Genomic DNA, 25791 nt, shown 5'->3' with positions numbered 1-25791 from the left:
ATTTGGGTCTTTCATTTAAAAGGGGGGGGGGGGGTTACATAAAGCAAAGCATTAAAAAAAACCGAAATGATGAACGGAGCAAAGTGCCGACTACACCGAGCATCTTCTTGTTTCTTCTGATCGTAAAAAAAGGGAGAGTGGAGAGAGAGAGAGTGGAGAGAGAGTGGAGAGAGAGAGAGAGAGTGGAGAGAGGGAGTGGAGAGAGAGAGAAAGAGTGGAGAGAGACTTTTCAGTACTTTATTTCCACTGAAACAATAACAACAGAAACATTAGTGGAAAAAAACACCTAAACTGAAAATCAATAAAACATCAAACTCTTAACAGCTGTATGTGTACTCTTTGGTTCTATTTGGTAAAGTCACCACGTAGGTAAAAAATAAAACGACAAAAATCACGACGTTTCGGCCACAACACAAGTAGCCTTCTTCAGGCGAAGGAACAGAACTGAAATAGAAATGGCACCGGGATAGAGGCCGTGGAAACGAGGCGGTGCACGGACATCTCCGTGTGCAGCAAAGTTGTTCAAGGGTTTTTTCAATTTGATCAACAATCAAATGTTCTGACATCAGAATGCGACGTGAACAAAATATATTTTTCTCCCGTGCATTTTCAAAAACGAAATGGCGTTGACATGTCAAACACCTGAATGAGTTTTTTTCTTCAAGGATTCTGTTGTCGGTTTACATTAAAGTGCAATGACAGGGTGACACCTGCTGACATCACAGGGTGACACCTGCTGACATGACAAGGTGACACCTGCTGACATCACAAGGTGACACCTGCTGACATGACAGGGTGACACCTGCTGACATGACAGGGTGACACCTGCTGACATGACAAGGTGACACCTGCTGACATCACAGGGTGACACCTGCTGACATGACAGGGTGACACCTGCTGACATGACAGGGTGACACCCGCTGGCCTGGCAAGGGCTTCACGGGTACGGCCACAGAGGTAACAACCAATCAGGGAAGGAGGCGTATCTGGGGCAAAGGCAACAGGTGGGGCTAGCCGAGTTACTCCAGTATCCTGCTCGAAGGTTCCACGAGAGGGCGTGGCCGGAGGCGGGGCCTAGCCACGCCTCTGGCCACGCCCTCTCGTGTAACCTGCTGGAAGGTTCCACGAGAGGGCGTGGCAGGAGGCGGGGCCTAGCCACGCCTGGGGGGATATAAGGGGGAGCGGACCCGGAGCTCGGGCCTCGTGCGTGGGGTCCCGGGTCCTGGCGTGTCGCCGTTCGCCGGCATCTCTCTCCATCGCCGTCACGCCGCCAGCCGGAATCGTGGCCAAGAAGAGCCGGCACAGTGACGAGACGTAACGTGGAGTCATTTGGTGAGACGTGCGCAGCGAGCGAGGTAGCGGCGCGTGGTCCGGTGAGAAGGAGCGAATGAGGACGCGTACGGGGCGACGAGTCAAATGAAGTCAGGGGTGGTCCCCCCCCCCCCCCCCACGAGGGAAAAAGGAAAGGGGGTGGATGGCTGAGTGGAGAGCGTGCGGGAACGTGGAGAGTGAGCGGCCGGGTAATTTGCAGTTTGAACGCCGCAACGGACGTGAGGTTCAGAGCGAACGCTAAGTGAGGGCTCGTGGGTAGAACATCGTCAGCGGTCTGACGAACGCCGCTGCAATGGACGCATGTCGCTACGGGTACATGTCGCTTTTGGTGCAGGTACAGCACGTGGCGACCACCTGCTGGGTCATGGGGAAGGAGCCGGGTTATGCCGAGAGGTCCTGAGAGAGGCGGCTGGGAGGCGGTGTCGCGGCGGGGGCTGGGCGCATTCTCAGAGGATTCGCATCGCTGAGGATGTTGTAGGCGAGCTGACACGCCACCTCCCGTGCTCCCTCCTCGCTGGAGCTCAGAAATGCGGGGAAGATGCCGGCGCCTTCTCCCACCCCGGGAATCGACATCTTATAGAGGAGGCCCGCGGGCATCCCGGGCTCCGAGTGAGCGTGCAGCTCGAAGGTCGGGTAGCTGACGCCGGCGGTCCGGTACAGCATCCACAGCCGCGCCTGCCACGACAGCACGGCCGCCTCTGGCAGCGCCTCGAGAGCCACGGGCATGGGCCGCAGGTGGAGAGGTACCCACCACAGCCACGTGCGTGCCCCCCAGCACCCAAACAGGCTGTGCGCGGCCTTGCCGGTGGCCGTGCACTCCGGCTGCAGCAGGTCTGGCACCACCGCCTCCGTCTCCTCCTCGTCTTCCGTTGTCGCCGCTGCCGCCGCGGCCGCGGCCACCCGTTCCGGGATGGCCCAGTCCACCTTGACGGTCTGGCCCCACGGCCGGAAGGCGATTCGAAGGAGCTTCTTCCGGGCCATGGCGGCCGCGCGATGGCTCCCGTACTCGACGAACGCGTAGCCTCGGTTGAGGGTTTTGTCCCAGCAACAGACGCTCATCTTGACGTCCACCACGCCCTCCGTGGCACCGCTCATCGCCATCATCACCTCCGCTCGCTTCTTGTCTTTTGGCAGCCCCCCAATGAAGAGGCGGCGATTGTCCACGCTGATGCAGACTGCAATGCGGCGTCCGGGACGGATCTCTACCTTGTCGAGTTTCTTGACGGCATCCGTGGCTTGGGCGAGCGTCGCGTAGGTAGCGAACGCGTAGCCGCGGTTCTCTCCGCTATAATCCATCATGAGGTGGAGCTGGTAGAGCTTCCCCACCGTCTCCAGCACGGGCACCAGCTCATCCTCGTAGAGGTCGCGCGGGATCCTCCCCAGAAACACCTCGCAGCCACGGGCGGGAGGGGGCCCCCGCCAGTCGGGCGGCGGTCCGAACCTCCTCTGTCCGTTCTCCCGGACGATGTTGTACCCCGTGCGCAACATGAGGTCCAGCAAGACCTTCATATAGGCCATGCCGAGCACCGGTGGTTTGGCTACTACGGTGGTGCTGGGGCAGCGGCTTGGGGCCCGGTGGAGCCCTTGACGCTCTGCGCGGTCGCCTCGTGCTGACAAAGCCACGGGGGGAATCAACCCCTGAAGAGCCAAATCCCCGGCAGGAACTCGCTCGGGCCCGAACCTACAGGGGATAGGAAGAGAGGGAGAGAGTGGAGACAGAGATGGATGGAGAGAGAGAGAGAGAGACGCGTTTAAGCAGAGCTACCTATATAAACTCATAATAAAGGTTTTTGGGTTAGATCGCATTATTTATAAATGTGTCGTAACCCTCCACCACCCGACACGGCCAATCAGCAAAAAAAAGTGTCACGTTGACAAAAGACAAATAATTCACATTAAAACCATCTTTTTGGTTTAGATATGTGGATGACACTTTGGTTGTCTGGCCACATGGTAAAGATACGCTTAATGATTTTCTAAGTCATCTCAATGCACAAAACCCGGCCATCCAGTTCACCATGGCAATGGAGGTGAATAACACACTCCCATTCCTAGATATCTTGCTTGGACATGGCCTAAACGGTAAAATAACACACAGCGTTGACAGAAAGCAAACACACACTGATGCCTATCTGAATGCAGATTCACATCATCATCCAGCTCAGAAATCCTCTCTTATCAAGACGCTCATACATCGGGCTAAAACAGTGTCAGATGGTGAGAGTCTAGTGAGAGAGATCAAACATGTTAAAGACGCATTACGACAGAATGGCTACAATAATGCTCAAATCAACAGAGCACTGAATGCCAAATCACGATCGCAAAGCAATACTGCTGAAAGCGATCAGATTGTTAAAACAATAAAAATTCCATATATCTCAGGAGTAACTGACAAATTAGCCCGTGTTTTGCAAAAGCAAAACATTACAGTAAGATTTGGTACAGTACACAAAATTCAAAAACTAGTATCTTGCACTAAAGACGCATTACCTAAATTATCAACAGAAGGTGTATATCGGATTGTTTATGTAGCAGATGCTATATTGGACAGACGGGACGTAACATCAGCGTAAGACTAAAAGAACATCAGAGAAATATTAAATTATCTCAAACACAACTGTCGGCAGTGGCAGAACATGCTTGTCAACAAGGACACTCAATTCATTTTGATAACGTTGAAGTGTTGTGTAAAACTAATTATTACTGGCAAAGACTAATTAGAGAATCCATTGAAATTGAGAGGAATAAAAATAACTTTAATCGCTCTAACAGCTACAGGCTTAGTGCGGCCTGGAAGCGTATTATTAAATAATACATATTACAATTCCTTATAGGGGAAACACATACTAATTAACGGATTACTAACATAGCATATAATCACTAACACATTACAACTAATTACTAATCTACAACTCATTACTAATCATAACCATTGACTGATTACTATTCGATTATATAATTACAATACCCCCCCCTCCGCCTCAAATCACTGCACCTGATATGAGTTAAATGATGACGTCACTCTGCTGCTGCTCTATTTAAGACCGGGAGCAAGTGGAGAGGGCTTTACCATTCTGGCGAATTGCCCGATGATGCTGGATGTAATTACCAGCGAAACGTCACACTACTCAAACTGTAAATGTTGTGGATTCACTCTTTAACACACCGGTGGGCTAAAGTAGTGAACTATTTGTCTTTTGTCAACGTGACACTTTTTTTGCTGATTGGCCGTGTCGGGTGGTGGAGGGTTACGACACATTTATAAATAACGCGATCTAACCCAAAAACCTTTATTATGAATAATATTGGTCGCGAAAGCCTACGTGTTAAACTTTATAAACTCGAAAAATCACAATGAACTTAAAGAGAAACCCAAAAAACTGTGTCCTGACTTTTGGACCGCCTTGTATAATAATCATTACCTCTCACCCCCTGTACACCCCCCACCTCGCAGTGCCCCTCCTCACTCATCCACTCACTCACCGAGTCGCTCACACATTCACCCAACCATTTACTCACCCACTCACTCAGACACTCACCCAATCACTCACCTGCTGGCTCACCCACTCACTCACCCACTCACTCAGCCACTCACCCACCCACACACTCACCCAACCACTCATACACTCACTCGTCCAGTCGCTCACATACTCATCTACACACTCACCCACCCACACACTCACCCGGTCGCTCCCTCACTCACACACTCACCCATTCGCTCACACACTCACACACCCACTCACTCACCCAGTCGCACACACACTCACACACCCACTCACTCACCCAGTTGCTCACCCAGTTGCTCACTCACTCACACAGTAACCCACCCACTCATCCACCCACACACTCACCTAGTCGCTCACCCAGTCGCTCACACACTCACCTCACACACTCACTCACCCACTCACCCACACACTCACTCACCCAGTCGCTCACACACTCACCACCCACTCACCCACCCACTCACCCAGTCGCCCACACACTCACCTCACACACCCACTCACCCAGTTGCTCACCCAGTTGCTCACTCACTCACACAGTCACCCACCCACTCATCTACCCACACACTCACCTAGTCGCTCACCCAGTCGCTCACACACTCACCTCACACACTCACTCACTCACCCACTCACCCACACACTCACTCACCCAGTCGCTCACACACTCACCACCCACTCACCCAACCACTCACCCAGTTGCCCACACGCTCACCCACTCACTCACCCACTCACTCACCTGCTCGCTCACCCAGCCACTCACCCAGCTACTCACTCACAACAATCGCCACTAATTGGCGGTGACGTCACCACCACGCTTGTGCCAGGGTCACGTGGTTAGTGGTAATCAATTGAAGGTGGAGGGGTTAATTAATTGAAGGTGGAGAGGGGCTTAATTAATTAATTACTGCTAACCACGTGAGCCTGGCACATGCGTCGTGGTGACGTCACTGCCAATTAGTGGCGATTGTTGTGAGTGGCTGGGTGTGTGGGCGACTGGGTGAGTGGGTGGATGTGTGTGGGCGGGTGAGTGAGTGGGTGGTGAGTGTCTGGGTGAGTGGGTGGGCGACTGGGTGAGTGGGTGGATGTGTGAGTGTCTGGGTGAGTGGGTGGTTGAGTGGGTAACCCCTCCACCTTCAATTAAGTAATTGAAGGTGGAGGGGTTACCAGCCCCTCCACCTTCAATTAATTAGCCGCTATGGTGGTCGCAAATGCCCTGAGAGAAGAGGCCGATTGGAATTGGCCCTCCACCCCACAGCACTGTCCACGACAACGTTGCCCGTCCGGCACCACGTGGAGGTAGGGAGTTGTTTTTGTCAGCAACAACAACCGCCATTCGCCACTAAGTGGCGGTGACGTCACCACGACGCTTGTGCCAGGCTAGGTGCACCTTGAGGCCACGTGAAGTGTCACACGCGCACACACACATGCACACACGCACACACGCGCACACACACACAGATCGCTCTCCTTCCTACTTGTCAACTTCCAAGTTAAATTTTTATTTAAAGCTTTCGTGACTGCAGTCATTCATATTCTTAGCTCTTTCGGTAAAGTCACGTTGAAGGGAAACAATAACATAATAAAATATATATAAAACAATAAAAATTCTCACATTTCGACCATAACACAAACGGTCATCATCAGGTGTGTGTGTGTACAGGTGTGTGTGTGTACAGGTGTGTGTGTGTACTGGTGTGTGTGTGTGTACAGGTGTGTGTGTACTGGTGTGTGTGTGTACAGGTGTGTGTGTGTACTGGTGTGTGTGTGGTACTGGTGTGTGTATGTGTACTGATGTGTGTGTGTGTACTGGTGTGTGTGTGTACTAGTGTGTGTGTACTGGTGTGAGTGTGTACTGGTGTGTGTGTGTGCTGGTGTGTGTGTACTGGTGTGTGTGTGTGTACTGGTGTGTGTGTGTGCGCAGGCGTGTGTGTACTGGTGTGTGTGTGAACTGGTGTGTGTGTGTGTACAGGTGTGTGTGTGTGTACAGGTGTGTGTGTGTACTGGTGTTTGTGTGTACTGGTGTGTGTACTGGTGTGTGTGTGTACTGGTGTGTGTGTACTGGTGTGTGTGTACTGGTGTGTGTGTACTGGTGTGTGTGTGTGCGCAGGCGTGTGTGTACTGGTGTGTGTGTGAACTGGTGTGTGTGTACTGGTGTGTGTGTGTACTGGTGTGTGTGTACTGGTGTGTGTGTGTACTGGTGTGTGTACTGGTGTGTGTGTACTGGTGTGTGTGTGTACTGGTGTGTGTGTGTGTACTGGTGTGTGTGTGTGCAGGCGTGTGTGTGTACTGGTGTGTGTGTGTGTGTGTACTGGTGTGTTTGTGTGTGTGCAGGCGTGTGTGTGGGGAGCGATAGTGTAGTGGTTAGCGCTACGCTGCTCCTGCTCACGGCCAACACCAGTGACGATTATCTGAACCGGTCCCGGGCCTCCCCTAGGTCGACTCAGCCTCAAATGAGTACCTGGTGCGGTGTGTAAACATCGCCACTAGGGAGACAAAGGCGGTCGGGCGTGGTGCTGGCCACCCACCCCCTCGTGTACCGTTCCGGCCTTCAAACCGACACACCTGATGACGACCGTTTGTGTTATGGTCGAAACGTCGTGATAATTTTTATTGTTTTATATACATTTTATTATTTTATTGTTTCCCTTCAACGTGACTTTACCGAAAGAGCTAAGAATATGAACTTCCAAGTCGCTTACCCCCACCACCCCCCCGGTTCCTGCCATGACCCACGATCCCTACCGCTCTCTCCGCGTCACGAAGGGCAGCGTACAAACGTCGTTAACCCCCCCCCCGTGTGTCCGTGGTGCGTTCCGCATCGTCCCTGTCGCGTCTAAAAATCATCGAAGGCCGCGTCTAAAAAAACTTATAAATACGGCGATTTCTTTGTACAAACTCCGTGGCGATGCATTGCAAGTTGTTGTTGACGTCCCGTGTTAACGTCCGGGCCGCGGCCCTTCATGTCGCGTCTTCACCTCGCCTCTAAAAGTAAAATGTTTTTTCCGCCCGCCTGCGCGTCAGTCCGCACACGCAACAAACCGTCGTCGCGTTCGCGCGTCAACGAAGCCACGCGGCGTCGCACCACGCGGCGTCGCACCACGCGGCGTCGCACCACGCGGCGCGGTCAGGCCGGAGACGAGGCGGTCGCAGGAGGCGCCCGCTCCGCCCTCTTTAGTCTTCGTCGTCGTCGTTGTCGTCGTTGTTGTTGTTGTTGCCGAGCTCACGCCACCGCTGGGGGCCCCCCCCATCTCTCTCTCCGCTGCCGCACGCCTCGTCCCGGACACGGCCCTCTCCGCACCGCGCCCACGGCGGTCGACCGCGCGATAATCGGGCGAAGGCGGCGAGGACGAGACGAGGAGACGAGACAAGGAGACTTGTCCACTCCCGGAACCGGCAGCCCGGAGCTCTCAGCGCGGTTCGACTCGGCCCCCGGCCTGCGCCTCGCCTTCCCGAGCCTACCGGAGGGTTCTAGGGGCTTCCGCGCGAGGTCTTGCCGCGACCCTCGCCCCGGTTCCTCCGCCCTGCCGGCACGCGGCGCGATGTCACTGCACGAGTGCGGCACCAGCCGGTGAGGATTTATCGCGTTGTTTTATTTTGTCGATTTATTATTTTATTCTCATTCTACGTGGTGGTGACTTTACCGAAAGAACCAAAGAAGACTTAGCCGGTGGTGTGTGTCGGAGAGCCATGCCGCGACGTTTTACAATCCGAGTATGACCTTTCGCGTGCGATTACGAGCTTCGCGAGGCGACGGCCGGGTTTCCTTCGCGCGAACTTCCTGCGGTGCGCTCGTTCCTGCGGCTTGGGTCGAGGCGAGTCCCACGTGAGGTCCGTCTAAAAAGCGCCGCCCGGAGTGCTGAAACGACGACGGCCGTGCGTTATTGTCTCCTGAAGGGTCGTCCTCCTCAAATCCTCGCCAATAGTAGTGGTCTATGTGTCTCTATGAGTAGTGGTCTATGGGTCTCTATGAGTAGTGGTCTATGGGTCTCTATGAGTAGTGGTCTATGGGTCTCTATGAGTGCTTAAACGACGATGGTCGTGCGTTATTGTCAAACGCCCGCATCTCCTGAAGGGTCGTCCTCCTCAAATCCTCGCCAATAACGACGACGACGACGACCGCCATTCGCCACTAATTGGCGGTGACGTCACCGCGACGCTTGTGCCAGGCTAGGTGCACCTTGAGGCCACGTGAAGTGTCGAACGCCCGCTGGCAGGAGGTCACCAGACAGACCCAGCAGGTGCCACGGGTCGACTGAGATGACTGGCTGATGCACCACCTGTGCCCCCTACTGTGCCAACCTGCTGTGCTTTAGCCACCCGGCGCTCCGCTCGTTGTTGTGAGCGTCGCTCCTCCGCCCTCCGTTGTTGTTGGAGGGCGACTACCTCCAACTGCCCAGTAGCATCCTTCACGAGCCTCCTCCACAGAGGCCGATCTTGACACCACTGGTACCAGTCATCGGCAAGTCCACTCAGCTCCACGTCCTCCTGTACCACATCACTCCATCTCTTCTCTAGCACGTGCCACGCCCGTTTAGCCCCCTCGATCCGGCCGAACAAAAGCTGTTTAGGCATGCGGTGTCTGGGCATGCGGTGTCTGGGCATGCGGTGTCTGGGTATGCGGTGTCTGGGCAAGCGGTGTCTGGGCATGCGGTGTCTGGGCATGCGTTGTCTGGGCATGTGGACTGCGTGGCCCAGCCATCACTAAAACCACCTCCATCGTCTCGTCATCAAAGGTAATTCAACAACGTTCTTTTTAATGGATTATTCATCGCAGTAATTGCTATAAAACATTTACCATTCCCCCCCACACACCACTATGCTCACTCGTACCAGGAACATCAAGTGATTTGTCTTGAAAACGAGGTCTTCACTAACGGTGTAAGGCCTCACACAGTAAACTAAACACATGAAGCAATGTGTTTCATTTCACCAGGTGTAAGGCCACACTGAGCTGCTGTTTAGATCGTTTTTTTAGAAACGACCCTGGCCGTCACAAATGACAGCTCAACTTAGTGGCTTATCGTTGTTATCATCACGTGGGAACGTAAAGCAGCGGCCAGATACTGTAAACGCGCAAACGTTGACTTCAAACGTGGAGGGGAAAATCTGAGGACGCGGAGAAATATCAACAGAACCAGGGGGAGAACACGCATACCCCAAATATACAGCAGCGGGCGTCAGGGTCGGGATCGAACCCACGACTTCCTGTATACCAGGTGAGGGAGTTAACATCTCCTAGCCACCGTGGTGATGATGAGAGAAACACAAATTCCAAAAATACAGCGGGTGTCAGTATCAATCCGACAAAATTATGTATACCAGGTGAGGGGTTAACATCACCTAGCCACACTGATGATGAGAGAGACGCAAACTACAAATATACAGCAGATGTCAGGGTCAGGATCGATTCCACGACCTCCTGTATACCAGGCGAGGTAGTTAACATCCCATAGCCCCCGTGGTGATGATGAGAGAGAAAGACGCAAACTCCAAAATATACAGCAGCAGGCGTCAGGGTCGGGATGGACTCACGACCTCCTGCGTACCAGGCGAGGTAGTTAACATTTAGCCACAGTGATGATGATGATGATGATGGGCAAAAATGTTGTGATTGTTTTAATGCGGTGGATCGCTGCCCGTATCATTCGCCATTGTGTCCGCTCTGCGTGATGATGATGTTGACGACGGTGGTGATGTGCTACGCACGCATTTTAACCTTACCTTCTCTGCCTATTTAAGGCGACTTCACTCTGTGCTGGTTCGCTTTGCTTGGATGTCTATGTGTGTGTGTGCGGTCTGTATTTTAAAATTTCATACTTAACTTGCAATTTAGCAATCTTCGAAATAGCGTAATCAACCAGACTATGCGTTAATTGTGTTTTGACCGACCGTCTGTGTTGCTTTACATGGTTTCCAAATTTTGCTAAACCCTGTTTGGTGTGATTCTCTCTCTGTGTCCCCTGTTGTATCTGTATTAGTTCCCCCTACTTGGGTGTCTGTGTATGCATCTGAGGTTATGTGTCTCCCCTCTCTCGTAAATGTAGCTCTTCTGTACCTGATGATGGCTGCTTGTGTTGCAACCGAAACGTCGTACGCTATTATGTCATTTTATTATTTCTCATTTATACGTGACTTTACCGAAAACACCAAAGAGTAATAATTCCTGCAGTCACGAAAGCTTCGAATCGAGTCGAAGAGATGCTCGTTTACATTTTTTTCCGTTTAGGCTTTGCCATCGAGACGGACGCAGCGGCGAACGAGCGCGGTGAGGTGCCGGAGTAGCAAAAGTAGCTGCTACGTGTGCAGCTACGGGCCGCGCACTTTCAAGGGCCCCCTTGCTAATTTATTCGTCTCTGTTGCGAGTGGCTTTGTACGGTGAACTTCTTACGCGCCGTACGTGGCCAAACGTGCGGGTGTAGCCATTTGTCCAGCCGCTGGTATCGGTTGGGTATCTGGTAAACCTAGATTTGAAGCTTTTGTGACTGCAAGGATCCACACTCTTTGGTTCTATTCGGTAAAGTCACGTAGGTTAAAAAAATAAAACAAAAATCACGACGTTTCGGCCACAACACAAGCAGCCTTCATCAGGTGAAGGGACCGTACTGTCACGAGGACAGCGCTGGAGTGAAACGCAGCCAAGCTCAGACCGCGACCGCTCATCATTGCCGCGTGGACACCCACCGCGGCCCCAATTGCTCCCCGATATCGCGACGTTGAATCTAAATGCGAAGAGGAAAACCTGGAGGAGCCGCAAGTGTCACGAGGGTTAGGGGTTGTTGAACCCACGACCTCCCGTAGACCAGGCGAGGTTTGTCAACGCGATCGCGTCGGTGTTTGGAGCGGCGGTGCAGCGGTCGGCGCTACGCCGCCGCTACCAACCCGGAGGGAAAAATCCACGCGACCACATGAAGAGAGAGTGTGTACGTGTGTACGTGTGTATGTGCGTGTGTGTGTGTACGTGAGTGTGTTTGTATACGTGTGAGTGTGTGTCTGTGTACGTGTGCGTGTGTGTACGTGTGAGTGTGTACGTGTGTGTGTCTGTGTACGTGTGTGCGTGTGTCTGTGAGTGTGTGTACATGTGTGTGTACGTGTGTACATGTTTGTGTGTTGTGGGGAGCGGCGGTGCAGCGGTCGGTGCTACGCCGCGCTACGAACCCGGCGACGCGGGTTCGATTCCCGCTCGCGGGCAAAAGCACCGGTGACGATTATCCGGACCGGTCCCGGGCCTCCCCTAGGTCGACTCGGCCTCAAACGAGCACCCGGCGCGGCGGCCGGGCGCGGTGCTGGACACCCACCCGCTCGTGTGCCACAGTGCCGGCCTTCGTAGGTGCTGCTGCTCGCTAACGGCACTCGCCCCTACGGCCCGTTGAGGCTACACGGTGGGGGATCTTTGTCTGTGCGTGTGGAAGATCTGGTCGGGCGTTTGCAGGCCCCGACGTCGTGCAAAGTTCGCATGGAGCAGGAGACGTGCACCAGGGTGTTCGTGCCGTGATGCCACTTGGCGGCGTGATGGGCCCTCTCGCCGTGATGCCACCAGGTGGCGTGATGTGCCCTCTCGCCATGATGCCACCAGGTGGCGTGATGGGCCCTCTCGCTGTGCTGAAAACGCCTAAAATGCAACTGCGTTATTTGCGAATGTGTTGAGTTTGTGTTACCTCTTGAAGCCGGTAAGTGTGTGAGACTCAATATATCTAAAGTAACGTAACGATGACTGTACTCTACTGTACACCGTTTTGGCAAGAGATTTCCTTCGGCACGGGATTTATGTTTGTTTTCTCTCACGGAGTCCCCGAACGCGCCGTGTGATTACATTACGTGGCGGAGTTAACGCGTTCCTGTCAAGTCAGATCACGAATTGCAGTCACGTTGCCTAATTATTCGTAGAGCAGCCCGCCGCAATTTGTAGCGCCTTGTGATCAAGCCGCGTTTTTGTTATTGTTGTAATTAATTGTCAGGGGCAAAATGTCTATCGTTGCCAAATGGCACGCGACTGTGATAACCAAAGACACGCAAATCATTAGTGAACAGCACGGTGGCCTTGCAATAGCAATAACATGTATGAAAGGCGACGTTTCGGGCAGTGACCCTTCATCGTAGCACGTGGACGAAACGTTGCCTATTACATGTTTAGACGCATCTATATTTTAACCGCGTGTGTGTTCTCGTCCCAGGGCAGGGCCACTTGACAAATGTTGTTGAGTGTTTAGTTTTCTGACAAAGCTGCCCGAGTTGTGAAGAGCTTTGCTGACACGTGACGGGCGACACGTGTGTGTTCCACAATCACGTCCGTTTTGCGAATTACAAATTCTGTGGGTGACGTGGAGCGATTTAATTAGACCCCCCAAACAAAAAGTGAGTACATTGGATCCGCGGGTGAAAGTCTGACACACTCCGTTACAATGGCACGAGGCAATAAGACAAAGATCCCCCGTGTAGCTTTAACAGACTGCTGGGGCAAGTGCTGATAGCGAGCAGCACCTACGAAGGCCGGAACGGTACACGAGGGGGTGGGTGGCCAGCACCACGCCCGGCCGCCTTTGTCTCCCTAGTGGCGATGTTTACACACCGCACCAGGTACTCATTTGAGGCTGAGTCGACCTAGGGGAGGCCCATGACCGGTTCAGAGAATCGTCAGCGGTGGTGTTGGCCGTGAGCGGGAAACGAACCCGTGTAGACGTGTTCGTAGCGCGGCGCTAACCGCTGCGCCACCGCTCCGCTCTCACACACATACAAGCAAATACAAAGGCAAAGGTCCCTGTATAGCCTGCACAGGCTGTTGGGGCAAGTGCTGTCAACGAGCGTTGCCTCGTTAACATCGTCACGCAGCCAGTTCGCATGTCGCTGTGTAGACTGTCATCAGCGGTGCTCGCTAGCATCGACACACACACAGCATCGACATTTAATGTCGACCTGCAGTCGATACTATCTATTTACTTAGCCTCTCTAGAGGCTATGTATATAGATAGTATATAGTATATAGATAGTATCTACTGAGGCTATGTAGAGCCTATAGACTATATTCTTGATTCTTTCGGTAAAGTCACCACGTAGAAGGGAAGCAATAAAATAATACAAATATAAAACAATACAATTTTATTTTTATATTTTTATATATAAAAAAAATATTTTTTATTTTTTTATTATTTTATTGCTTCCCTTCTACGTGGTGACTTTACCGAAATAATTGATGACTAGCTGTTACTGCCCAGCTTAGCCCGGGACTTGGATCCACCACGCCCGGCCTCCTTTGTCTCCCCAGTGGCGATGCTCACACACCACACCAGTTACTCGTTTGAGGCCGAGTCGACCTAGGGGAGGCCCAGGAGCGATTGAAATAATCGTCACCGGTGGTGGCCGGGAGCGGGAATCGAACTCGGGTCGCCGGGTTCGTAGCGCGGCATAGCGCTAACCACTACATACACACACACACTCACACACACACAGACACACACACAGACACACATACACACATGCGCACACAGACACACACACACAGACAACAACAACCGCCATTCGCCACTAAGTGGCGGTGATGTCACCACGACGCTTGTGCCAGGCTGTGTGCACCCTGAGGCCACGTGAAGTGTCGAACGCCCGCTGGCAGGAGGTCACGGGGCAGACCCAGGTGCCATGGGTCGACTGACTGAGATGACTGGCTGATGCACCACCTGTGCCCCCTACTGTGCCAACCTGCTGTGCTTTAGCCACCCGGCGCTCCGCTCGTTGTTCTGAGCGTCGCTCCTCCGCCCTCCGTTGTTGTTGGAGGGCGACTGCCTCCAACTGCCCAGTAGCATCCTTCACGAGCCTCCTCCACAGAGGCCGATCTTGACACCGCTGGTACCAGTCATCGGCAAGTCCACTCAGCTCCACGTCCTCCTGTACCACATCACTCCATCTCTTCTCTAGCCCGTGCCGCGCCCGCTTAGCCCCCTCAATCCGGCCGAACAAAAGCTGTTTCGGCATGCGTTGGCTGGGCATGCGGGCTACATGACCCAGCCATCGCAGCCTTGCCCGCCGGAGGAGCTCACCGATGGGACCTTGCCCAGATCTTTCAAGGATTTGTGGGCTCCTCACATAATCCAGTCTGGTTAAACCCAGGATGGATCGTAGGCAGGCCAGCCTAAATGTTTCTAACCGGCGAAGATGTTCCATTAGGGGGGTCCACGTTTCGCAAGCGTAGAGAAGGGAGGGAATGACCGTGGCCGAGAAGACCTGAAGCTTAGTGCGGAGTGACAGACCAGGTAGCTTCCACACCGCGTTACGCAACCGATGAAAAGATATTGCCGCTCGACTGATTCGGAGTGAGACCTCTGCTGTTAAACTGGAGCCAGTCATAAGCACACTACCCTGGTATGGGAAACTCTCCACTCTCTCCACAACTGCCCCATCACCGATTGGGAGTTGTGGGGGTGGAGTGTCCGATGGTACAAAATACCCAGGCAGGTGCTTAGTTTTGGTGGGGCTGATGGTAAGGCCCCACCTCTTAGTGGCACGCTCCAATCTCAGCAGCAGCGTCTCCAACTCCTCCAACTCCTCCACAGACACATAACAAAGAAACAAAGATCCCCCATATAGCCTTAACAGACTGTAGGGGCAAGTGCTGTTAGCGAGTACCTATGAAGGCCGGAACGGTACACGAGGGGGTGGGTGGCCAGCACCACGCCCGACCGCCTTTGTCTCCCTAGTGGCAATGTTTACACACCGCACCAGGTACTCATTTGAGGCTGAGTCAACCTAGGGGAGGCCCGGGAACGGTTCAGATAATCGTCACTGGCGTTGGCCGTGAGCGGGAATCGAACCCGGGTCGCCAGGTTCATAGCGCAGCGCGCTAACCGCTACACTACCGCTCCCCACACACACAGACACACACACACAGACAGCGCGCTAACCACTACGCAGCAATGCGTGACCCTTCCACGTGCGCGGGTCACGTGACAGATTTGACGTCACAGCTCACTTGCCTTGCAAAAATTAAATGCATTTTTGAGCTCCCCCCCCGCCTAAAAAAAAAAGTGTATTTTTATAATTGTTGCACGGTGTACAGTCTGGAAAGTACCCACATGGCAAATGTAAAGTTTGTTGCATGTCTGGAAGTACGCTAAACATTTTGAACAGACACACACAATCACAACTTTGCCTTTTATATGTGTGGAGATAATACGTTGCAGTAGCAAGTAACCATCTCCCGTGGGCTCAACAGATCCAAAACAAAGCGTTCATAACCATCAACAATCAATTCGATGCGGCTCATTTTCAGACCATTACAGAGCTCCATTCCTTCAACAGTTCTGGAGCTTTGATGTAAAGCTGCAGTGACTGCAGTGATTCATATTCTTGGTTCTTTCGGTAAAGTTACCACGTTGAAGGGAAACAATAAAATAATACAATATATATAAAACAATAAAATTATCACGACGTTTCGACTGCAACACAATCAACGGCAAGAACATTTGTAGTAGTGAGTCAGGACCAGGATGCAGTTCCATATCTCCTATGAAGAACAACATGAAGACTCAATGTTTACATTGGGCGACGATACTTGTAGGATGGATAAAATCTGTTCGGTGGTGGCGCACTTAATAAATATGACTTTTAGGAAAGTGTTTTTTTTTTTCAAATTTTATTGCTGTGGTTTTCACACCTGATGATGACTGCTTGTGTTGCGGTCGAAACGTCGTGAGAATTTTTATTGTTTTATATATATTTTATTATTTTATTGTTTCCCTTCAATGTGACTTTACCGAAAGAACCAAGAATAAATAGTTCTGGAGCTGATAAATTACCTGCCTTTTGCTTTAATCACTGTGGGTGACTTCATTTTCAGGCCCCTAACCCGTATATTTAATTTGTCCATTGCAGAAGCCTCAGTTACCCTGTTGAATGAACAACTGAATTTGTTCGCCACCTTCGCAAAAGAGCGCCTACAAATTATCCTCAACATTAAAATCGGCCAATATTTCTTTAAATGTGTCCCTTCGATGTGAATATTTCCGTTTCCTCGCCCTTCCTTCACCTCCTTGCTTCTCTTCTTTCCCCCTTCTAGCCCAGTTGCAGCGCAGAAGAAACTCCTCCACCACGGGACTCTCACTTGACACCTTTCACGCGGCCCTCACGTCCCTCCTCTTCTCGACTGCTTCCTCTCTTCCGCTGCCTCCACCCCTACACCGGTGCCTCCACCCGAACCTCAAACCCACTTGCAATCCTCCTCCTCCTCCCTCCTCCCTCCTCCTCCAACTCCAATTCCTGACCCGGCTTCCACGTGACTTTCTATGTGCACCAGACCACATTCCCTCCCCAGCCCTACGCTGTGCACCTCCATAAGCTCAACTATCTTCTTTGGTTCTCTCGGTAAAGTCACCACGTAGAATGAGAATAAAATAATAAATTTATAAAATACAATAACACAATAATATTCTCACGACGTTTCGGCCACAACACAAGCGGCCTTCATCAGGTGAAGGGACAAGACTGTCTGGAGGACAATGACCACACTGGGAAGCTTGTGTTGTGGCCGAAACGTCGTGAGAATATTATCGCGTTATTTTATTTTATCAATTTATTATTTTATTCTCATTCTACGTGGTGGTGGTGGTGACTTTACCGAAAGAACCAAAGAAGATGAATCCTTGCAGTCACGAAAGCTTTAAATCGAAAAGCTCAACTATCCTGCCGCCAGACCTCTGCCACGATCACCCTTCGCCTCCTCTCACCCACGCACGTATCACCGCTTCACGCACGTGCCCCGCACCTCGCTCGTCCACGCTGCGGCACCGATCGGACACCCTCACTCGCCATTACACTTCCACTTTGTTCCACCTTTGCTACCCCAAACATCGGCTCCGTTCCCATTCAGTCACCGTCCTTACTAACTGCCGTCAGCTCACGTTGTAAAGTGGCCTGGAAAGGGCGCTGTATGAATCCAAAATAGACTACGATATTATCACCATTGTTAAAACTACCTGAACATTTACTAAATACGCAAATTGGTTAACTTTCAGAAAATAAGCTGTTACATCCCAAACAATCAGGCTTCCATGAAAAATATACAGACTCCCTAAATGTTGTTTTTAATAATCCAATGACCACGCTGGGAAGACTGAAAAAATAAAAAACTGTCTCTCTTTAGACACAAACATTGTTTCCCAGCTACACTCCATTTAGAGTTGGTAAGGGTTACCGTAATGTCTTAATTTGATTACTGCGATATTATTTATCATTGTGCCTCCCAATACATCGTTCATTAAGCTCAACCCTATATATCATTCTGCTCTGAGATTTGCTCTGGACGCCTCTTATAAAACGCAACATTGAGACCTGTCCAAAGAAGCAGGGGCTAACGACCCTTCACGGTCGCAAGAATAATTAATCAGGCCTTGTTTATTCACAATCTCCTTTGTAACAATTCAGGAGAATATTTGTTGCAGCTGCCGACACCAACGGACGGCAGACCTAACCCGAGGAGCTCACCGTCGCTTCTGTTGAATGTTCCTATGTGAAAAAAATAACCAAGCCTGGGTTCTTTCAGTGGCTTATTTTTTTGGTATGATATCACCACGCGGCTCGATTTACAGTCACAGCTGGGGGCTTGCTGCCGCTTCCGCCCCGGCACGCAGCGCGCACCACGCAGCGCACGCCGCCACGCAGTGCAGCACACCACGAATGGCCCCAACGTAAGCGACGCCACGCCCATCAGACCTGACGAAGGGGCGCTCAGTCACGGCGACCGTCCCCTCTTCTGACGAGGAGCAGGCTGGCGGGGAGGGGGGTCACGAGAGCAGAGAAGAGTGCAGCAGCAGCAGCGGCGGCGAACATTATAGGTCACCCATGACGCGACCTTTGACCTTTGATCTCCATAAAAAACTGGACCAGATATATTTCCACTGCCTTGGTAACCCTGCCGACAGAGTGCAGTGCTGACCCCGTGGGATTGGTTTCTCTTTCATAATCAGCAGCCACGACCCATCTACTGATACAGGAACCCCCCCCCCTGGAGACTCAACAAGCCATCACCGTCTTTTGCGCAACGATCCATCCGCCTCCGTTGAAGCTGTTCGGTAAATACAAAAAACATCGTGGACTTTTCCCACAAAGTTTTACTTCCAATGTTTGTACGGTGTACAGTCTGGAAAGTACCCACATGGCAAATTTCCAGTTTGTTGCATGTCGCGAAGTACGCTAAACATTTTGAACAGACAACACACACAATCACAACTTTGCCTTTTATATATATTTGGAGATGCAGTGAAAAACTTTCCCAAAATCCATCACGCGGTTTCAGTTTTTTTATTTTCAGTTTTATTTATTTTGGTTATAGTCCCGTGAGCCATTCGGCTCTTGAATCGGGTGCAACCACAGCAAGCAACAAAACAAAAACACGACCAAGAAAAACATCTTACAGTGACTATGTGTGACTGTGCAAACAGCACTGTCATGGCACGCAATGAGAGGGCAAATGTCATAAATATTCCTGTAAGCCCTCGCATCTTCAACATTAATGTTGCCATAGAAACATTGTGGGGTTTTTTTGCTTCATTGTAAAAAAAAAATGATTATCTGTTATTTTTATTACATTTTTTATCTACGTGACTTTACCGAAAGAACCAAGAATATTAATTCCTGCAGTCACCAAAGTTTTAAGTCAAAACATTCACACACGTTGACAAAGCCTCACCTTGTGTTGTTGTGGGCAGGTCGCTTCTGATAACAAGAGCGGTATAGCAGCTCAAGCGGGCTTGGCCTGCTAACAAAAGAAAATAAAAACTGCGTGAATATTTACAATAAAACAAAGTTACAAAGTGGCGAGCCGGGTGAAGACAAATTAAACTTAAGCGAGATAATTAAAGTGAATGCAATCAGGCGAGGGCAGGAGGCAAGGCCCCGGGTGGCTAGGCCCCGCGTTGTAAAGTTCCAACTTGGACGTCGATTCCCATGCTCGCTGCTACTCAACTGACATCCCTACGAGAGAGAGAGGCTCTACCTTGGTAAACAACAACCACGACCACCATGAGAATTTCTCACCTCGGATTTCAGTGCAAGCGCGGATAGGCAGCCTCCTGTTACCTAGCGACGTCACGCGGGTAAGCAAGTAACATGACGTCACTCCCGGGGTAAGAGACACGCCCCTTCCACAATGAGCGGCTCTGTACTGAATAAATTATGTTAATGGTTCGGCCCATATGTCGAGCGTTGGGGGCGTGGCTGCTGAACCCGTCGCAATAAACTCTCGACGGCTTTAACGGATACATTATGTTAATGAGCCGCCAGTCACTGGGCGTAGCTTTGCCCAAATAAGGATTGCCACTGGATTGATATCGGCAGTGACCCAAGCGGAGGTGACGTCACGCTCAAGAGCGCTGTGGACGGGGGAGGGCTGAATACCTTGGTGACATGACACCACTAGCTGCCACTTCATGCCGAAGAGGTCACGGGGATGGAGTTTAAGTTGATTTAAATTCATTTTCCATTGCCCCTCCCTTGAGTGCATGAACTCAGCAACAACGTGGACATTATTGTGTATACGTACACACTGTGTACACTTTGAGGCCACGTGAAGCGTCAAAGGCTCGCTGGAAGGAGGAAGTCGCGTGACAGACTCAGCAGTTGCGATGGGTTAACTGACGGATGGCTATCGATTAGAAATCACATATCCCCGAGTCTCACCTGTGAGTGGCACCGCCTCACGCTGTTGTGGATCCCCACGTGGCTCGGAGCCTCAAAAGCTCCGTGACTCCTGGGTGGTGATACAAAGACAAAGATCCCCCGTGTAGCCTTAACAGACTGTTGGGGCAAGTGCTGTTAGCAAGTATCAGCTCCACCTATGAAGGCCGGCGCGGCACGCGAAGGGAATGGGTGGCCAGCACCGTGCCCGACCGCCTTTGTCTCCCCAGTAATGATGTTTGCACACCGCACCGGGTACTCACTTGAGGCTGAGTCGACCTAGGGGAGGCCCAGAACCGGTTCAAATAATCGTCACTGGGTGTTGGCTGTGAGCGGGAATCAAACTCGGGTCGTTATGTTCGTAGAGCAGCGCACTAACCGCTAGACTACCGCCACACACGTTACACACACACACTACACACACACACGCACAGTACACACACACAGTACACACACACACGCACAGTGCACACACACACAGTACACACGCACAGTACACACACACAGTACACACACACGGTACACACACACGCACGACACATACGCACAGTACACACACACACGCGCAGTACACACGCACGCACACAACAACAACCGCCATTCGCCACTAAGTGGCGGTGACGTCACCACGACGCTTGTGCCAGGCTATGTGCACCCTGAGGCCACGTGAAGTGTCGAACGCCCGCTGGCAGGAGGTCACGGGGCAGACCCAGGTGCCACGGGTCGACTGACTGAGATGACTGGCTGATGCACCACCTGTGCCCCCTACTGTGCCAACCTGCTGTGCTTTAGCCACCCGGCGCTCCGCTCGTTGTTCTGAGCGTCGCTCCTCCGCCCTCCGTTGTTGTTGGAGGGCGACTACCTCCAACTGCCCAATAGCGTCCTTCACGAGCCTCCTCCACAGAGGCAGATCTTGACACCGCTTGTACCAGTCATCGGCAAGTCCACTCAGCTCCACGTCCTCCTGTACCACATCACTCCATCTCTTCTCTAGCCCGTGCCGCGCCCGCTTAGCCCCCTCAATCCGGCCGAACAAAAGCTGTTTCGGCATGCGGTGGCTGGGCATGCGGGCTACATGACCCAGCCATCGCAGCCTTGCCCGCCGGAGGAGCTCACCGATGGGACCCTGCCCAGATCTTTCAAGGATTTGTGAGCTCCTCACACAATCCAGTCTGGTTAAACCCAGGATGGATCATAGGCAGGCCAGCCTGAATGTTTCTAACCGGCGAAGATGCTTCATTAAGGGGGTCCACGTTTCGCAAGCGTAGAGAAGGGAGGGAATGACCGTGGCCGAGAAGACCTGAAGCTTAGTGCGGAGCGACAGACCAGGTAGCTTCCACACAGCGTTACGCAACCGATGAAAAGATATTGCCGCTCGACTGATTTGGAGTGAGACCTCTGCTGTTAAACTGGAGCCAGTCATAAGCACACTGCCCAGGTATGGGAAACTCTCCACTCTCTCCACAACTGCCCCATCACCGATCGGGAGTTGTGGGGGTGGAGTGTCCGATGGTACAAAATACCCAGGCAGGTGCTTAGTTTTGGTGGGGTTGATGGTAAGGCCCCACCTCTTAGTGGCACGCTCCAGTCTCAGCCCGCTCACCATCATGAAGGTCCTTAATGATCGTGAGCAGAGGGTCAGGTACTCCAAAAGCACGAAGAACGACCCAGAGCCCAGGCCTACTGATGGTATCATAGGCCTTGACCAGGTCAATAAAGCAGAGATGTAGGTCTTGTTGGAATTCCCTACACCTCTGCTGTAGCAGACGGACAGAAAATATGGCATCTGTGCAGGACCGCCCTTTCCTGAAACCGCATTGGGGCTCCGCAAGCCTCTCCTCAGCGTGCCTGGCAAGGCGATGCTGAATAATCCTTGCCAGGACCTTTCCCGGCACACTGAGCAGTGAGATGCCCCTGTAGTTGTTACAGTCTGTGCGGTCCCCCTTCTCAAAAAGGGGGACCACCAGGGCATCCTTCCAATCCTGCGGAACCCGTCCAGTGGTCCAGACTGTTGTTATGATGTCATATAGGGCACTCTGTGCACAAACGCCACCCTCCCTCAGCATTTCGCTTGGGAGATCATCTCTGCCCGCTGCCTTTCCTGGTCTCAGACTCCGGATCGCCTTCAGTACTTCCTCAACAGATGGCACCTCAGCCAGCCACTCACAGGGGGTGACTTCTTCCAATATGAGGCACCGCAGCCTCAGCAGGGTCATCCTCACTTTGTGCCACGATGTTTTCCTGGCTGAGGGATTTTCCCTCCCCCAGGACCTCACAGAAATGCTCAGCAAATCTGCAAACCTGTTCCTGGGGGTCGGAGATTGGATCACCGTTTTTTCCCCTAATGATGGTAATAGGTGTGGCGCTGCAGGTTACTTTTTTGATGGAGTTAAATAGAGATTTGTGATCACGGTCCACTGAGGCAGACTCCATCTCCTCAGCAACCCGCGACCACCACCCATCCTTGCAGCGCCTGACGGCTCTCCGAACCTCCGAGCGAAGGCTGCGGTAAGCCTCCTCATTCTCTGACGTGGGATTCTGTAGCCGATGGCAGTGGGCCTGTCGCTTTTTCTCAACCATCCTGAACACCTCCTCTGTCAGCCAGGGTCTCTGGGGAGGTCTGGACCGCGTACCCAAAGCAGCCATTACAGCTGCATGAGTCACAGTCCTAAACCTCGCCCATTTACCCTCGACATCAGGAGTCGGGGACGATGTCAATCCCAGCCGCAAGCGATGATGAAATTCTCGCTTGCAACTTTCATCAGATAACTGAGACCAGGCCACTTCAGGTCGGAATGGGGTCCTGGGTGTACACCCACCACCGGAGTGGAAGAATGGCAGGCGCATCTTACAGATGACTAGTCGATGGTCAGAGGGCAGATCAGCTCCACGGTAGGTCCTGGTGTCAAGGACATGGGCTCGCATCCACTGGTCCGTCACTATGTAGTCCAGCAGATGTTCTTGCTTGGACCCGGCATGCATCCATGATGTTGTGTGGATGCGCCGATGCCGGAACAGCGTGTTGGTAATTACAAGCCCATGGGCTGCACAAAAATCTAGCAGCCTCCTACCGTTGTTATTGAGCTGATCTGGCCCATGCCCTCCAATCACTCCAGACCAGGTGCCAGTATCATGACCAACTCGGGCATTGAAGTCACAGACACAACACACACAGAGACACACACACACAGAGACACACACACAGCGACACACAACACACACAGACACACACACACTGAGACGCGCACACAGAGACAGACACAACACAAATGTCTCCCCGTGTAGTCTCCCTGACGGGCTGCGCGAGGCTTACAGACACACACACAGAGACACACACACACAGAGACACACACACAGACACAATACACACAGACACACACACAGACAGACACAACACAAATGTCTCCCCGTGTAGTCTCCCTGACGGGCTGCGTGAGGCTTACACACACAGAGACACACACACAGAGACACACACACAGAGACACACACACAACACACAGACACACACACAGGCACACACACACAGAGACACACACACAGACACACAACACACACACACAGAGACACACACACAGAGACACACACACACAGAGACACACACAGAGACTCACACAGATACACACACAGACACAGAGACACACACACACAGAGACACACACACAGAGACACACACACACAGAGACTCACACAGATACACACAGACACACACACAGACACACACACACACCCACACACAGAGACACACACACAGAGACACACACACAGAGACACACAGACACACAGAGACACACACACAGAGACACACACACAGACACACACACAGAGACACAACACAGAGACACACAGACACACACACAGATACACACACAGATACACACACAGATACACACACAGAGACACACACAGACAGAGACACACACACAGACACAACACAAATGTCTCCCCGTGTAGTCTCCCTGACGGGCTGCGTGAGGCTGACAGAGCCCGCGCGTCTTTGTGGGCCTCAGGCTGTGAGGGCGAGAGGTCGGCTCCACTCTCTCACTCACCGCCCTCCTTGTTGTGTCGCCCGCTCTCGTTCACGTTTTTGTTTTATTATAGGCGTAGTTGTTGATGTTACAGTATTAGTTATTATAGCAGTTCATGTTTTTATTACTATTGTAACTGTTTATATAATTGCTGTTGTAAGTTGTTGATGTTATTATTAGTGTTATAGTTATGATTGTAGATGTTGTTGTTATTATAGTAGTTATAGTTACGATTGTAGATGTTATTGTTATTATAGTAGTAGTTATACTTATGATTATAGATGTTGTGGTGGTGGTGGTTGTTAGTCTCCTCAGAACACACAGCCGCCTTCTCCCGCCAAAACGCGACACTTTGGTGGTGGAGGGAGAGGGTCGTGTGGGCGAAACCAACGCGAGTAGCGGGCGAGGAAGGGGTGAATGCCACCGGCGAACTTAAATTGTTTTAATTTATGGGGGTACACAGCAAACGCCACCTTTCACTAACGCTAGCGAGCCCCTCTTGCTTCTTGTCCGCTATGGATGAAATAATTAAACATCAAACAAATTCGCTACATTTATTCAGCGCGTCTTGAGTTTTGATGCTTTAAATCCCCCTCCCCCTCTTCTGGGCTATGCTTGGTATAGTCTGAAACGCAGCAGCGCCTTATCTAGTCTATGCTATTTACCATGGGCCTTAATCCGGGCTATGAAATAAAGTTCAATGTCACGTGCAATGGAGCTGACCAATTAAAAAACACCCACAAAATATCAACACCACGTGACTCGTGGTGGGAGGGGGGTTGCCATCTTGGTAAGGGAGAAGCCACCACACACCCCCCTACCCAAGATGACCGCCCAAACGTTGTTTGACTGGTTGTTGGGGATAACCTCTGATAGCCAATAGCGACTATTAGGCGACTATTCACACTCGACTATTGCGGAGCTGTAGAAGCCCATCACGGTTTTACCCCGTCGTGGTCTTTGCGCAGGCAAAGTGAGTTCTCAGGCCCGTACGGGCGTACAGCCGTTTCAATACGGGCAAACAACAATACAAATCCGTGTCGATTTGTTTGTGTTTCTTCCTTGTGATGGGACTTTGTAGGATTAACGTTGAGATTTATAAGGGGCACGGGGTGATCAGTAAGGTCTGAATTGGTCTGTAATAAGGTAGGGCACTGATAAGGGGTTGACAGCTGTGTAGTGTATAGTGTAGTATAATGTATAGGATGAACGTTGAGATTTATAAGGGGCACGGGGTGATCAGTAAGGTCTGAATTGGTCTGTAATAAGGTAGGGCA

General features: G+C 51.8%; 1 pseudogene; it reads right to left on the bottom strand.

The window, feature by feature from the left end:
• Positions 1-223: 223 nt before the first annotated feature.
• Positions 224-24903, bottom strand: LOC142922435 (putative RNA-binding protein 46 pseudogene; annotated as a pseudogene).
• Positions 24904-25791: the final 888 nt, after the last annotated feature.

The sequence above is a fragment of the Petromyzon marinus genome, unplaced genomic scaffold (assembly GCF_048934315.1).
Source record: "Petromyzon marinus isolate PM22_M1 ecotype Great Lakes invasive population unplaced genomic scaffold, UKy_Petmar_22M1.pri1.0 PM_G_Scaffold_95, whole genome shotgun sequence".
Classification (NCBI taxonomy): domain Eukaryota; kingdom Metazoa; phylum Chordata; class Hyperoartia; order Petromyzontiformes; family Petromyzontidae; genus Petromyzon; species Petromyzon marinus.
This window is presented reverse-complemented; position numbering and strand designations above follow the sequence as displayed.